The sequence below is a fragment of the Pinus tabuliformis genome, chromosome 5_1 (assembly GCF_031772625.1).
Source record: "Pinus tabuliformis cultivar Carrire ecotype Pingquan chromosome 5_1, CPIR1, whole genome shotgun sequence".
NCBI classification, from domain to species: Eukaryota; Viridiplantae; Streptophyta; class Pinopsida; order Pinales; family Pinaceae; genus Pinus; species Pinus tabuliformis.
Genome location: NC_142305.1, coordinates 37473232 through 37489698, shown reverse-complemented (window position 1 = coordinate 37489698; position 16467 = coordinate 37473232).

The window sequence follows — 16467 nt, the reverse complement described above, 5'->3', positions numbered from 1 at the left end:
GCTTGGTTCCCTCCGTTTGACCTTTGGCCAAAACACTTTGGCTTCTCGGTCATTCACGATTGTTTTGTTCTGCTGTGAGGTTTCTGCGAGGGTTTGTTGGTTACACTGTATGGTTCTTCCTCTGGCGAATATGGCAACGGCTCTGCTCCTCGAACTTCTTGGTCTGGCTTACTCAGGTAATTTATAGAACCCTCGGTTTCTATTTTTGCTTCGACTTCAGGTCTCACCATACAAATGTATTGACTGTGCTCTGTTTGTATGTGTAGGTCAATGGCTCGACCTAGGTACGCGGGTTCCTTCTAGGTTTGAAGAGAAGGGAAGTAAAGTTTAACGTGGGGGATGAAGTCCTCACGCATTTGCGCAAAGAACGCTTCCCTAAAGGTACGTAAAATAAATTGAAGTATAAAAAGATAGGACCTTGCAAAGTCCTTCGGAAATTTTCGGTGAATGCCTACGAGATACAGTTGCCACCTGGAATAGGCATTTCACCTATCTTTAACATAGCAGACCTGTTTCCCTATACGACTAACCCAGAGGAGAAGGGAGAAGATGGAACCACGCGACCTACACGGAATACCCAGGATGAAGGAGAAGCTTGGAAGAGACAGATGCCTTACATTCAACCTCTCGAGATTGAAAGCATTCTCGACACTCAAGTGGTTAAACGAACTCGGTGGAAGGAGTATGTGCAATACCTGGTCAAGTGGAAGAACCGTCCTATTGAGGATAGTTCGTGGCTTGATGCTAGGCAAATTGAACAAATAGGGTCTTTAGTCGAGAAGCTCATGGACTGGAGCCATGATTTCTTTTTGCCCCGGGAGCCTGATGCAGGAGCATCCAGCTCACCATGACCGGGTGAAGTCTCTACCAGGTTGGAAGGTTGTTTGAGTATTTGGATTGTTTTTTTTTTATGATTAGTTTATTAGGTCATGAGATAGGATTTTATTTTATTTTACTTTTAGTTGCTATGTTAGTCAAAGTTAAATGGTCAGTTAGGGTTGTTATGGTCCAAACAGTAATAAACAGTAGTTTAAAAATTGATCTGTCAACTTAAAGAGGAAAAGACAAAAACTGTCTAAATAAAGATCTTGTAATGTCAACCGAACTGTAGTTACACAACCATATCATTTCTGTTCAACTGAAAGCAATGGCAGTTTCAATTAACTGTAACCAAAAATGTATAAAAGCAGCAATGTAAGACAAGAGAAAGGTTCAGCAATTTCATGAAAAAGAAATAAAAACAAAGACAGATCTTATTTCCAAACTGTCCATCTGTATCATTGCCTATTTACTGTAATACTGTATTTTTTTCATTTAACGTATTGTAAGAACAGTGCTAGCAAACAAAGACCGACCACTATGGGTCGTGTTTCATTGTGTTCCCAACAGCAAACAACATCAAATTCGTGCATACGCTTGAAAACAGAGTGAAGAACAAATGTATTGAACCATAGCCAGAACAGTGCAACACAACAAGACAACTGAGAGGATAAAGAACCAGAAACAGAGTGCTGAAGAAAACAATCTATAAGCAAAGGTACTGTCGAGCAACCTTTCATATTTTTCATACGTAAACAGAGATGACAAATTATTTTCCCATTTCTATTGACCGAGAAATATAAATGTATTACATGCGTTTATAAATAGAAACAAGTGCCGAGTCCACAGAGTGGACAAACCCTAGCCTAGGGTTTGGTAACAGTTAACATCCATAACCTGAATGAACAACCAACCAACACAGAGACTAAAACCATATTGAAGTTCATTTTCAAAAGGGGTTTAGACCACAAACGAAGGCAGAACGGTAAGCTACAAACCCTACAGAAAATTAAAGACCCTCACAGTGCATTGACGGACTTAAGAACCAGAGCCTACCGATAGAGGGTTGCCACATTTGTGAGACCGAACCCAGAAGGAACCCGCGTACCCTGGTCGAGCCATTGACCTGCACATACAAACAGAGCACAGTCAATACATCTGTATGGTGAGACCTGAAGTTGAAACAAAAATAGAAACTAGAGGGTTCTATAAATTACCTGAGTAAGCCGGACCAAGAAGTTCGTGGACCAGAGCCGTTGCCATATTCGCCAGAGCAAGAACCATACAATGTAACCAACAAACCCTCGCAGAAACCTCACAGCAGAACAGAACAATTGTGAATGACCGGGAAGCCAAAGCATTTTGGCCAAAGATCAAATGGAGGGAACCAGGCCCGAGGATCATAGGTAAACATTGAATGCAGCATTAACTCACTCCCAGTTGCCAAAAAAATATCTACTGACCATATTGCATACAACCGCCGAAAATAACAACCAAATCTACCATGTCATAAAGTCCGACAACAGGTGTAAAGCTGAGAATACGTGGAAGTGTGGGCCAGTGTGGGCTGGGTTACATCAGAGTTACATCTAAGTTAAATTACATTCGAGTGACGAAGATTTCAATTTCCAATTAGTGTGATTATAGAGTTAATTTCTCTTTTTCTGTCAGAGTGATTTAGATTTAATTTCATTATTTAGTTAAGCAAGTGTGATATTTATTTCAAGAAAAGTGTGATATTTATTTCTGCAAGTGTGATCTCTCTTTTGAGCAAGTGTGATAATTTTAGTTTCATTTTTCAAATGTGATATTTCTTTCAAGCAAGTGTGATAAACTTAGTTTCATTTCTGTTAAAGAGTGACATATTTACTTTCATGTAAGAGTGATAGTTGTTAAGAAAACATGTGCATCTCGATATCTCAATTTAATCTAGGAATTGCTTGAATAATAAGGACTCCTAGCACAAACAGTGCACATACATTTCATCAATATACTAGCCCTGATCGATAATTTATGTAGTAATTTAACATCAATTAAATTACCAAACAACTAGATGAAAAATTATGCAGACATCAATTTAGCATGGGAGGAGCATTGAGATTTCATGACACGTTTCTTAGAAATGCAAGCTTTGAACATTTAAAAACGAAAACCATATTAAATTTATTATTTTTTATTCTATCTTGCGTTTCTAGAAAACAAGTTCATGTTAAATAAATAATTTATGACCTAATGTTTTATATAGTGGGAAAAAATTTACTCAGTCTCACCTAAGGTAAAAAATAAATTTCAATAATAATATACATGAGATAATATTATGAGGAGAACATTATGAAAGGTAAGTTTATGGTTTAATTTCATTTATTATAATGTTTTATATTTGAGAATTAATTTATATATATATATATATATATATATATATATATATATATATATATATATATATATATATATATATATATATATATATATATATATATATATTTAATGCAGGAAATATTATTTAAAGGATTTTTAACATGGAGGATTTGAGTGGGGACTTAATTAAATGACAAAATATGTATTAAATTTAGTCAAAATAATTATCATTAATATAATCTCATTCAAGAAGTTACGAAAACTAAATGAAACGATCTTCCAAATGTTTAAAAGAGAATGTAAGGGTTTCTTTCAAGATGTTTTTTTGGGCATGAGCTTTTTGGTAGGTTGGAGGATGGTAGCTCTGAGGAAGAAGACTTTAACTATTACAACCATCTTGTACATGCTGCAAATGGTCTCCTTCATTGTGACATTGAGGTTTTATTAATATATTATAATTTATTTCTTTTATTTTCTTCCATTGTGTTCTATTTAATTTCAATTTTATGCATTGGTTCATTGTTCTAGAATGGTGGCTTAACTTGATTATGCATTATTCTCGAATATATTAAATGATTTTAAATACTTTAGAATACTTGATATCTAGGGTTTTAAAATCATATTTTGAGTTTATTGGTTGCAGGTTTAATTCCATGAGTACATGATATTTAGGGTTATGTGCACCATAAATTCAAATGCCATAAAAACTAATTCTTTAAATTTTATTTTATTCTTGTTTTCACTATTTTTCCTCACTAGAAAATGTGAAATTATTAGCCATTATTTGACTAGATATTCATTTAAATTAATAAGTCTCCAATATTTATTATTTGAAATTATTAAATTAAATTATTCTAATTGTTATGCAAGTTAAATAATAATAATTCTTAATGTTATAGTATTTTAACGACATAGTTCAATTAGATGTATTTAACACTAGTGCGCTTTAATTTCTTTAATTTATTTAGATTTAGTTTTTATCTCTCACTAACTTTTGTGAATTGTGATATATATTAATTTACCTCATTTTTCTTTAATGAATTTTTCAGGAGTTATGTATCTACTATCTCTTTTTCCCAAAAAAACATTATTTTATTTAAAACACTCTATATTCAATAATCTAGCTTATTTGTTTGTTTAATTAGAAAATATATTTAATTCACACTATTTTACAATGACTTTTCAATTTTGATTATCACCAGGGAATACCCCTTGTGGTGAAAGGGAAGCCAACCCTTGTCACCTAGAGCGGGAGGATCTAGGATCCTCAGTAATGTGGTCTTAGGCTATCCTCAGTTACCAGGACAATTTGAGCACCAACATCGGGACCCTGTGGCTTCTCCTTGTTCAATTATAAACATACTCTTTCTCCAACCTTGAGCAACTTTCTTTTTCTCTATCAACCATGTTTACCCTTATATTTTTATTGTGGCTTCTATAGTGTCTCATGTACTTGTATATGGAGTTTTCTAATCTTCTCAACAACTTTTTGCATCCCTCAAGGCATCCCTTGTAAGTTCCTCCCTTACTACTCCTTGTTTCCCATATGAAATTTCTAAAGGTGAAGGTGGAAAATATACAAAACAAGTTTCAAATGGAGAATTATCAGAAGAAGTGTGGTATGCTCTATTATTAAAGTGTTTTATATACCATATTTTCATCACGGGCCTTTGGATGCTTCTGATTGTAACCCATTAAAAGTTTCACCAAAGAAATATGGAATACTTATGTCTACCCATATATCTAAGGATGTAATGTTGTAGACCTCATTAAATTCATCTCCATATTCTTCCTTAATGTAGTCCAAAATGCATTAAGAAATTTGCAGTCCCTGTCTGAAATGATGCTCCTTTGTATCCCAAAGTGCACCCAGACATGTCCAAAGAACAAGTTTGATGCTTCTTACCCACTAATGATCTTTTTGTAGGGCATCAGAGCACACATCTTGCTAAACCTAAGAACTACCATGAACAGATAGACTTGTCCCTTTCTAGTTGTCAGTAAAACTCCCACAACTTCCTTGGAAATGTTGTCTGAGGGATGAGTTGATACAGGTAAGGGATGATATAGACCCTATTTCTTCTTATTAATATTGTTGGTAAAACAAATCATGCATTCCCTTATGAACCTAGCTACGTGTTCTTGCATTTTGGGCCAATGCACATACCTCTACAAGTTGGACATTGCCTTTCCTACACCAAAGTGCCCTACAACCATGGATGTGTAAGCCTCTCTAATTAGCTGCAATCATTCAACTTTAGGAACACATAACTTATCTAGCCTATAGAGTAACTCGTCTTAGAGAAGGAAGTCAATTGTGTTGTCATCATCGCGTACACGACTCTAGTTCTATATCTATTGAAACACTTTCTTGAAGGCTTCATACTCTAAATATGCCTCTTTGTATGCATCATGGGTGAATGGATCCATGTCCATTAGAGTTACCAAAGTTGTAATCCTTGATGTGGTGGCCTTAAAATCATGTTAGCCAACTTGTTTGTGTTGCCCCTATTGTACTTAATCACTAAATGAAACTGTTGTAGAAACCCAACCCATTTGTAATTTCTGGTTTGTTGTACCTTACTTTGGGCCTACATGTATTGTAGTGGCTGATGATTTGTGTATTACTGTCTCCTTCCCCATCAGATAGTGCTTCCACTTCTTCATAACTTGCACTAGGGCATAGAGATCCTTGTCATAGGTAGGATTGTTAAGAACTACCCCAAAAAATACTTTAGAATGGTAGCATATAGGCCTTCCTCCCTGCATCAAGACTACTGCCATGACATACACATTCACATTTGTTTCCACTTTGAAGGGCTTCTACAAGTTTAGTAATGCTAGAACAGGTGCTTGAATGATGTTCTTCTTTAGCTCCTCAAAGGCCCTCTACTAGCCCTTTCACCACTGGAAACTCTTGCCACTTGTTGTTATGGCGTGGAGTGGTGTTGCTATCACTCAAATAAGGATATGAATTTCCTTAAGTCCTGTTTTTCCCCAGTGAAACTTGTAACCGCATAAAAATTAGTATGCACTAGCCATTTCATGATGACCTCCTTCTTGGCAGGATGTATTTTCATCTCTCCTCCACCTATCATATACCCCAGGTACGCCAAAGAATATTGTTAAAACTCACACTTATTGGGATCTTCTAGCAATTGGTGCTTCTTTAATGTCTTCAACACCTGCATCAAATGTGAGATATGCTCCTCCTAGGCAGAACTATATACCAATCTATCATCCAAATATATAATGAAAAATGAATCTATAAAAGGGTGCAATATATCATTCATTAACCATATAAATGTAGTTGATGCATTGCATAGGTTGAATGGCATGAATAATTACTCATACAAACCTTGTTTGGTTTTGAAGGTGGTCTTCCAGGTATCTTCTTCTCTAACTCAAACCTTGTGTTATCGAGACTTTAATTCCAACTTGGTAAAATATTTTTCTTACTGAAACTAATCCAAAATATCTTCTATCCTGGGAAAGGGGTACTTGTTCTTCAGCATAATTATACTCAGTTCCTTACAATCAATACACATCTGCCAAGTACCATCCTTCTTTGGTACAACAATTATGGATGACCCACATGGTGATGTACATGGTCGAATGACACCATGTTCCATTAATTACTACAGTTGTTTCTTGACTTCACTTTCTTTTCTAATAGGTTGCATGTACAACCAAATGTTTGGAAATGGGGATTCCGACAATAACTAGATCTCGTGCTCCACTTCCCACTACGGCGGTAACCCTTTAAGTTCTCGAAATACATCCCTATATGCATGTAGTAACTCTTACAATTTTTGTTTCTATTTATTAGTACACCCCTCCAGGGATGCGTTTCTTCTTACTGACTCTTCTATAGACAAATTTTCTCTTAATAATAGTAAAACACATTTTTTTCTAGATCTAATCAATTTCTTGGATTGGTTGGCACTTACCAGTGAAAGTTTTGACTTTCCCATTTAGATGTTGACGTTGAATGATTTTCCATCCTCGATGGGTCAGTATTGGTTGGCTCTCCACATGAATATTTCATCCTACATATACATGCATGGACTTCCAAACACCACTCCACATATAGCAAGGGAAACTACATCTAGTTCTACTTCATCAATAACATCCACATCAATAGAAAATATGATTTTCAATGTTTTGTTACCTTTAACTTTGCATCATTATTTACCAATCCGAATGGATTTGGGCTTGGATGATCATGAGCTCACAATCCTAATTTCTTGACCAACTCTACTATGATGAGATTCACTTGCAATCCTGAGTCAAACATAGGATCAATCTTTGTCTTCTTGACTCCTATATTTATGTGGAAGTGTTTGTTCGTTTATTTCTCTTGTTGTTGTTGAAGGCTATTGAGGTTCACCTCCTTCTGCAAAGACGTAGAGACAATATTCTCATCCACATCCTACATTCTTTCAACTTGGTTTCTCAAAAACAATGTAAGCGTTGAAACGTGAAGTATAAACTCAAAACGGGAACTCTAGCAAAAAAAAACCCCAAAAAAGCATGAAAAACAATGTTAAAAAGGAAAAGTGTTGATGTTGGAATAACACTTTTTTTTTCTAGGGTAAAGTTTCAACATGTTTTAAAAATGGCAGTGAAAACCAATTTTTTGTGCAAAAATTGGGCAAAAAACACCATCAAAACGAAAAGTGTTGATGCTAGAATAACATTTTTTTTATTTTTTTACCTCAAGTAAATTTTCAACATGTGTTGATGAAATAAGGTCTTTTTTTTTTAAGGATAAATTTTCAAAAGTTTAATGAAAACATTAAAATTTCAAAAGAATAATGAAAACATAAATTTAAAAATAAAATAAAAAATAAAACAATGAAAAAAAACAAAAAACAAAAAAAGTTAAAAAAATAACAAAACGTAAATAAAAATATATATTAAAAACAAAACATAAAATTAATAAACGACAAAAAAAATCAAGTAAAAAAAAAAAAAAAATCAATCATAAAAAGTTAAAAAAGAAAAACAAAATTAACCTATAAAAAATAAATTAAAAAATTAAAAAAATATAAAGAAATAAATAATAACAAAAAGATATTTAAAAAAGAAAATAAAAAATGTAAAAAAAAATTGAAAAATAAAAAATAAAAAACACTATACAATTAAGTAAATAAAAATTAAAAAAACTATTAACAAAAAAAATTTAAAAATTAAAACAAACTAGATTAAAAAAAAACGACAACGACAACAACTATAAAATTAATAAACAAAAAACCAAAAAAATTAAAACATTTTAAACAAACAAAAAAAATTAAAAAACTACTGAAATTAAATTAAAAACATTTAAAAAAACACAAAAAATTATAATAAGCCTAAAAAAAACCTCAAATTTAAAAAGAAATAACCAAACATTACCATATATATATAGATATATATATTCGAACTTACAAAAAAAATTGCACCCACAGGAGCCGTCGGGCGGCTGAAGGTCGATTCTGAGAATTGGACTTCGGCCATCCGACGACCTGTGGGGGCATGGCCTTGGGCGACAGAGTTGCAAGAATCGGACTTCGGCCGCCCGACGGCCTGTGGGGGCATGGCCCTGGGCGGCGGAGCTTGCACGAATTGGACTTCAGCCGCCTAGCAACCCGTGGGGGTACAACTTTTTCTTTTTCTTTTTAAAGTTCGATTTTTTTTTTTTTCAATTTAAATGCTTTTTTTTTAAATGTTTTAAATTTAATTTGAGTAGTTTTTAATTTTTTTTGTTTGTTTGTTTTTAATTTTATTTTTAAATTATTTAAAACGTTTTAATTTTTTTGTTTTGTTAATTTTCTAGTTTTTTTTAAATCTAGTTTGTTTTTAATTTTTAGTTTTTTATTAATGGTTTTTTAAATTTTTGTATTTTTATTTACTTATTTTTATACTTTTTTAGAATTTTGTTTTTTGTTTTTGTTTTTTGTTTTTTTTTTTTTTTTTTTCTTTTTTATGGTTTACAAGATAAATTTTTTTTACATTTTTTTTTTTTAGTTTTTTTAAAGTAATCAACATTTAAAAAAAAAAGAAATAAGACAACTAGAAAATTTGTTAAGTAATCATGATTTAAAAAACAATTGGACATAGAAAAATTTAAAGTGTAAAAAAATATAACATTTAAAAAAAATATCCACACTTAATACAATAGAAAAGTTAAAGCGTCAAAAATAAGCCTTCTAAAAAAAGGGTTGATGCTGCGTCAACATGTTTCAAAATCAGCATGAAAATCACTAATATTTAAAAACAAATATTTATATTTGATACATAAGAAAATTTAAAGTGTCAAAAATATGCTAAAAAAAAAAGTGTATTCTACATCACCACTTTTCAAAATTGGTTGACCTTTTTGCTACCTTAATGAAATGGGTAATTGTATCAATTCCCATTTCAAAGTTTACATTGTTCAACTGAGAGGTCATGATATTCTTCTTTTTATTATCTTTCTTTTTTTCTTTGGGTTAAGATTTCGATGCAACTTCCAATACTTCTCATCTGTATGACTGTCAATATTACAGTGGTTTAAGTGGTTGTTGGGGTCTTTACATTGGTGTGTTGTGGTTTTCATCCTTTTATCTTTAGCCCTTTACAATTCTTCTTCCCTTCCTTAGAAGCATCATGATGCTCCTTTTTCTTTGATCCACTTGATTTCGCTTTCCTTAGGCTTATGTTCTCGAGGTAATATGCTTGTACCCAAGCCTCATCGATTGATTTGAGATTGAAAAGCATAACTTGCTTCCGCATATGGTTGTGTAGACTCCCAGAGATACTTGAGGAGTAAATTTTGGTTCTTTGGGGGGATATCCAACATTATGGCCATCTTTCTAAACTCCGTGGTGTTCTCCTATACACTTTACCCTTACTTCTACTTGAAGTAGTGCCACCGAATTCATTGGTCCTCTACATACCTAATATGGTAAAATTGTGACTTTATGAAGGTTTTATAGTCCCCCCACTTAGTCATTGGAGGATCTCCCCCCAACTTCAACACCCCCGTGTGGTTTTCCCACCAAATCAAGACATGGTCCTCTAATTTTAGTCGCCCAAATGAAATCTTACGTTCCTCCTCTATATGTTGAACCATTAAATAAACTTTTAATTATTAAAACCAAATTATTTATATTCAAAGAATAGTTATCACCTTGGTATGAATTAATATCAACCTTCAATTATAGTTTGAATAGGGATTTTGAATACTTCACGACACTCAAATTGGGTTTATCTCTTTCAAGTATTTTCTTTAGCTCGTTCTATATTTCTTCCCCATCTCTTGATCTCCCCACTTATATGTCAGTTGTGTTAGAACCCCCCCAACTCTGCCGCCCAAGGCCGCGCCCCCACGGGTCGGTGGGCGGCTGAAGGCCGATTATCAGAACCGACCTTCAACCACCCAGAGGGCCGTGGGGCCGCAATTTTTTTATTTTTTATTTTTTTAAGTCCGATTAAAAAAATAGCTTTTATATATATATATATATATATATATATATATATATATATATATATATATATATATATATATATATATGATGATGATGATGAGACCAAATAATGATCTATCGGACCTAAAAAGACAAATTATTTATTTTGATTTAAGATTTTATTCCTATGCTCAAAAAGCTCGGAGAGAAGCCTCCCGAGTTCACTATAATTTTGGCATTGTAAAAGGCTAGGAAGTTCAGTATTGTAACAAAGGTTGTGAAATTGAGATCTAATGTGGTTGTATGCAGGGCACTCTAAGAGGAAGTGGTTTTCATCCTCGATGCTCCTATTCTCACAAATATGGCAGATCCTTTCTATCCATGGCGTTTTAGGAACTGCCCAACGGCCAATTTCACTATGGAGCTCATGAGAATTCGTTCTAATCTTTGCTATATTAATTTTCTTCTTTGAGCTAGTTAAAATAGAGAGATACTTTTGATCTTCAAGGGTGGGGTTGATGACCTTCTTATAATAACTTAATTTTCTTTTAGACGCTAAATCTTTCACGCTAATATATATATAATGTTTTTAATTTAATTTGAGTAGTTTTTTTTTTTTAATTATTTAAAACGTTTTAATTTTTTGTTTTGTTTTTGTGTTTGTTAAATTTCTAGTTTTGTTTTTTAAAATCTAGTTTGTTATATATATATATATATATATATATATATATATATATATATATATATATATATATATATATATATATATATATATATATATATATATATATATATTATGTTTTTTATTTTGTCTTTTTTTTTTAAGTAATCAACATTTAAAAAAAGAAAAATAAGACAACTAGAAAATTTGCTAAGTAATCATGATTTAAAAAACAATTGGACATAAAAAAAATTAAAGTGTAAAAAAATATCCACACTTAATACATTAGAAAATTTAAAGTGTAAAAAATAAGCCTTCTAAAAAAAGGGGTTGATGCTCCATCAACACGTTTCAAAATAAACATGAAAATCACTAGCATTTAAAAACAAATATTTATATTTGATACATAAGAAAATTTAAAGTGTCAAAAATATGCTCCAAACAGAAATCAAGTGTATTTTGCATCATTACTTTTCAGTATTGGTTGATTTTTTTGCTACCTCAACGAAACGGGTAATCGCATCAATTCCTGTTTCAAAGTTTACATTGTTCAAATGAGAGTCCATGATATTCTTCTTATTATTATATTTCTTTTTTTTCTTCGGGTTAAGATTTTGATGCAACTTCCAACACTTCTCATCTGTATGACTGTCAATATTATAGTGGTTTCAATGGTTGTTGGGGTCTTTACATTTTTGTGTTGTGGTTTTCATCCTTTTATCTTGAGCCCTTTACAATTCTTCTTCCCTTCCTTAGAAGCATCATGATGCTCCTTTTTATTTGATCCACTTGATTTCGCTTTCCTTAGGTCTATGTTCTCCAGGTACTATTCCTGTACACAAGCCTCATCGATCGATTTGGGCTTGAAAAGAATATCTTGCTTTTGCATATGGTTGTGTAGACTCCCAAAACTACTTGAGGAGTAAATTTTGGTTCTTTGGGGGGATATCCAACATTATGGCCATCTTTCTAAACTCTATGGTGTTCTCCTATACACTTTTCCCTTACTTCTACTTGAAGTAGTGCCACCAAATTCATTGGTCCTCTACATACCCAATAGGCTAAAATTGTGACTTTATGAAGGTTTTATAGTCCTGCCACTCAGTCACTGGAGGATCAGCCCCCAACTTCAAGGCCTCCATGTGGATTTCCCACTAGATCAAGGCATGGTCCTCTAAGTTTAGTCATCCAAATGAAATCTTATGTTCCTTCTCTATATGTTGAACCATTAAATAAACTTTTAATTGTTACAACGAGTGATTTATATTCAAATCATCGATATCACCTTGGTATGGATTAACATCAACCTTCAATTATAGTTTGAATATGGACTCTGAATACTTCACGACACTCAAACTGGGTTTATCTCTTTCAGGTCTTTTCTTCAGCTCATTCTCTATTTCTTCCCCATCTCTTGATCTCCCCACTTATATGTCCTCTGCGTTAGAACCCCCATATTCACCAATTATCTTGTTCTTATTACTCATTTTTGACATGAGAAGATTCACATTATGCATTACATCTGCAACTTGTGCTTCCAGCGACGAAAACCTCTCCTTTATTGGATCATGAGGATTATTTTCATATTTGTTGGCCTTGAATAGGATTTTCTAAGTTTTGGCTTAAATGATCTATATTCCCCATAAATATGCTAAATATACCCAATGAAGCCCGCTCTGATACTAATATGATCGACAAAATTCCATGGATATTCCATTGGACAGTTCATCACAATAGAGATGATAAAATTATACTTCAAATTTTGAAGATCTACCTATTAGGGTTTATTCCTCTTTAGATATCTAGATATGTATATTATTGTTTATTGCGTATGCATGCAAAATTAAAATTTAAGAAAAAATATAGAACACCGAAATAAAAACTTACAAACCACATTTGAAATAAGACATATCTTGGGAAAACCTTTTCGGAGAAAACCTAGTTGGAAGGTGAGACCACTCTACTCTATTTCTCTGAATAGAAATTAATGCAAGTACAAATAAATAAGGCCTATGACCCATGGGCTACTACAGTGAAAAAACCTCTCTTTTTTCTCTCTCCCTATTCCTCTTGGCTACTTTTCTCATCTATGGAACAAATGCACTAAAAAGGAATGAAACACCTTTTCCTCCTAGTGGCCCAGTTATAACATAATTTGATATCCTACTAATGGTTAGGTTTTACTACCTCAACTCTTAAGCACAATTACAATATGCATTCTTCTAGAGTATTATTCATCATAGTAGCATGGCTAGTCACATCTCAATGGGCTATGGGGGTTTACATGGAATCATCACAAATTATGGTGGTGAAAACAGGAAGATCAACTTCTGAGTGGCATATGATTTGCATACATACTCCAACTGGGGTGAGTATTAAACTATTTGAAAGGTATCTATGTCTGCAATATGAAAAAATTGTGTTAGAGTATAGCGGAAAAGTTTTAGCCCCCCAAAAAAATGTTTTATGCCTCAAAATTTTCCTAGAAGACTTCAGACCCAATTTGCCAAACTAGGCCCCTTCAATAAAAATGGTCCTATGAACTTATTCTTACAATTTTTCCTCTCTAAAATAATTGAAATGGATTTCAAACAATATAATGATCAAATATAATATAATGTTGACTTAAGTTTACTAAGTTGACCTAGTTTTACTACGTTTACCTAAGTTTTCTAGGTTGACCTAGTTTTGTTGGGTTGACCGAGGTTTATTAAGTTTACTGAGTTGACCCATGGTTAAGTAGTTGATATAGGGTATTTGGTTTATTAGGTTGACCTGGGTTTATTAGGTTTACTAGGTTGACTTAGGTTTACTAGGTTGGCTTGTGTTTACTAGGTTGACCTATGGTTTACTAGGATGACCTAGGTTTATGAGGTTGACCTAGGTTTAATAGGTTTATTACACCGATCTATGGTTAGCTAGGTTGACCTAGGTTCACTATGTTGACCTATGTTGACCTAGGTTTATTAGGTTAAATAAGTTGATCTAAGTTTACTAGGTTAACCTACATTTACTATGATGGCCTAGGTTTGCTAGGTTGACCTAGGTCTACTAGGTTTACCTAGGCTTACTAGGCTAAGCTAAGCTTGCTAGGTTTACCAAGTTGACCTGATTTTACTAGATTGACCTAGGTTTATTAGGTTTACTAGGTTGACCTAGGTTTATTAAGTTTTCTAGGTTAACCTAGGTTTATAAATTTATTATATTTACTAGAGTTACTTAGTTTTATTAGGTTGAACTAGGGTTATTAGGTTTACAAGGCTAACCTAGGTTTTCTAGGCTCACCTAACCTTACTAGGTTGACATGTGTTTACTAGGTTGACTAGATTTTCAAAGCTTACCTAGCTTTACTAGGTTGTCCTAGGTTTACTAGGTTTACCTAAGTTTCCTAGGTTTACTAGGCCTATTTGGTTCACCTAGGTTTACTTAGTTGACCTACCCTTACTAGTTTGACCTAGATTTATTAGGTTGTCCTATGTTTACTAGGTTGATCTAGGTTTACTAAGTTTACCCTAGGTTAACTTAGGCCTACTAGGTTTACTAGGTTGACCTACATTTATTAGGATGACCTAAGTTTATTAAATTTATTAGGCTTACTATATTGACTTAGGTTTACTATGTTTACCTGGTTTTATTATGTTAACCTATCGTTATAAGGTTAACCTAGATTTACTAGGTTGACCTATATTGACTAGGTTGACCTAGTTTGACTAGGTTGGCCTAGATTTACTAGGTTGACTAGGTTGACCTACATTTACTAGGTTGACCTGAGTTTACGAGGTTTACTAGACTTACTTAGTTCACCTAGTTCTATTGACAACCACATTAATAAAGTGGTTGACAACCATATTAATAAAGTGGTTGACAACCATATTAATAAAGTGGCTTGCTAAATTAACTAGGTTGACAATCATACTAACTTCATTTATAGTTAAACATTGACAACCATGGTGAATCATGTTCACCCATAGTCAACCATGGTTGTCCATATTTAATCATGGTCAAACATGCTCACAATGGATAACTATGGTACAACATGGTCAACAAGTTCATCCATGGTCAAACCAACTCACTAATAGTCGACCATGGTCATTCATGGTCAACCATGGTCAACATGGTCAAAATAATCAACCATAATCAACATGGTCACCCATATACATCTATAGTTACATGTTGATAACCATGGTCAACCGAGCTAAACGATGGTTAAACGAACTCTTCAATGGTCAACCATGATTAAAACAACTAAACAATTTTAAACCATGGTTAATCCACTCAATAATTGTCAACCATACTCAACTGTAGTTAAAAACAGACATCCTTGGTCAACTATATTCATTTATAGTTAAACATCGACAATCACGGTTAATCATTTTCACTTATAATCACCCATGGTCTATCATATCCTTTCATAGTCACAAATGATTGACCATCGTTAACCATTGTCAAATAATCTAAGCCATGGTCAAAGAATTTGATGAAAAAAGGATGATTTGTAATATGATTAACAAATAGTAAACGTTGCAATGTGATGAAAAAATTTGGCTTTACAATGTGACAAACAAACATCAATTTCACAATATAATGAACAAAAATAAACACCACAATGTGTTGAATAAAAAATGTAATTAGTGCATGTGATGAGCTAAATAAGTGTCATAATGTGACGAACAAAAATCATCATGGCGATGTGGAGAACAAAAATTATGTTGCAATATGATGAACAAAAATTGAGATCATGTGTGATGAACAAAAAATGACACAATGTGACAAAACAGTACCAACGTTGCAATGTGGCAAACAAAAATCAATGTTATATTGTGATGAAAAAAAATTAGCATCATGATGCAATGGACAAGATGTAAAACAAATGACGAATTCAATGCTATTAATGCTAGTCAACTATAGTTATCTTTTTCAACTATGGTCAACCATAATTAAGCATGTTGACCATGTTTACCCATGGTTTAGCATGACTAAACTTGGTCAATATGTTCATCCATGGTCAACCATAACAAACCATAGGAAACAAGGTCAACCATAATGAACTTGGTCAAACATGCTTAGCCATCGACAACATGCATAGAAAAATAAACTCTTGCTAAACATGGTGTTACAGGGAAAAGTGTCTATATAAAACTGCTCCATCCCACTAAGGTGTGACAGCTGCCTTAGAAACAAACAGAGAAAAGCTACTTT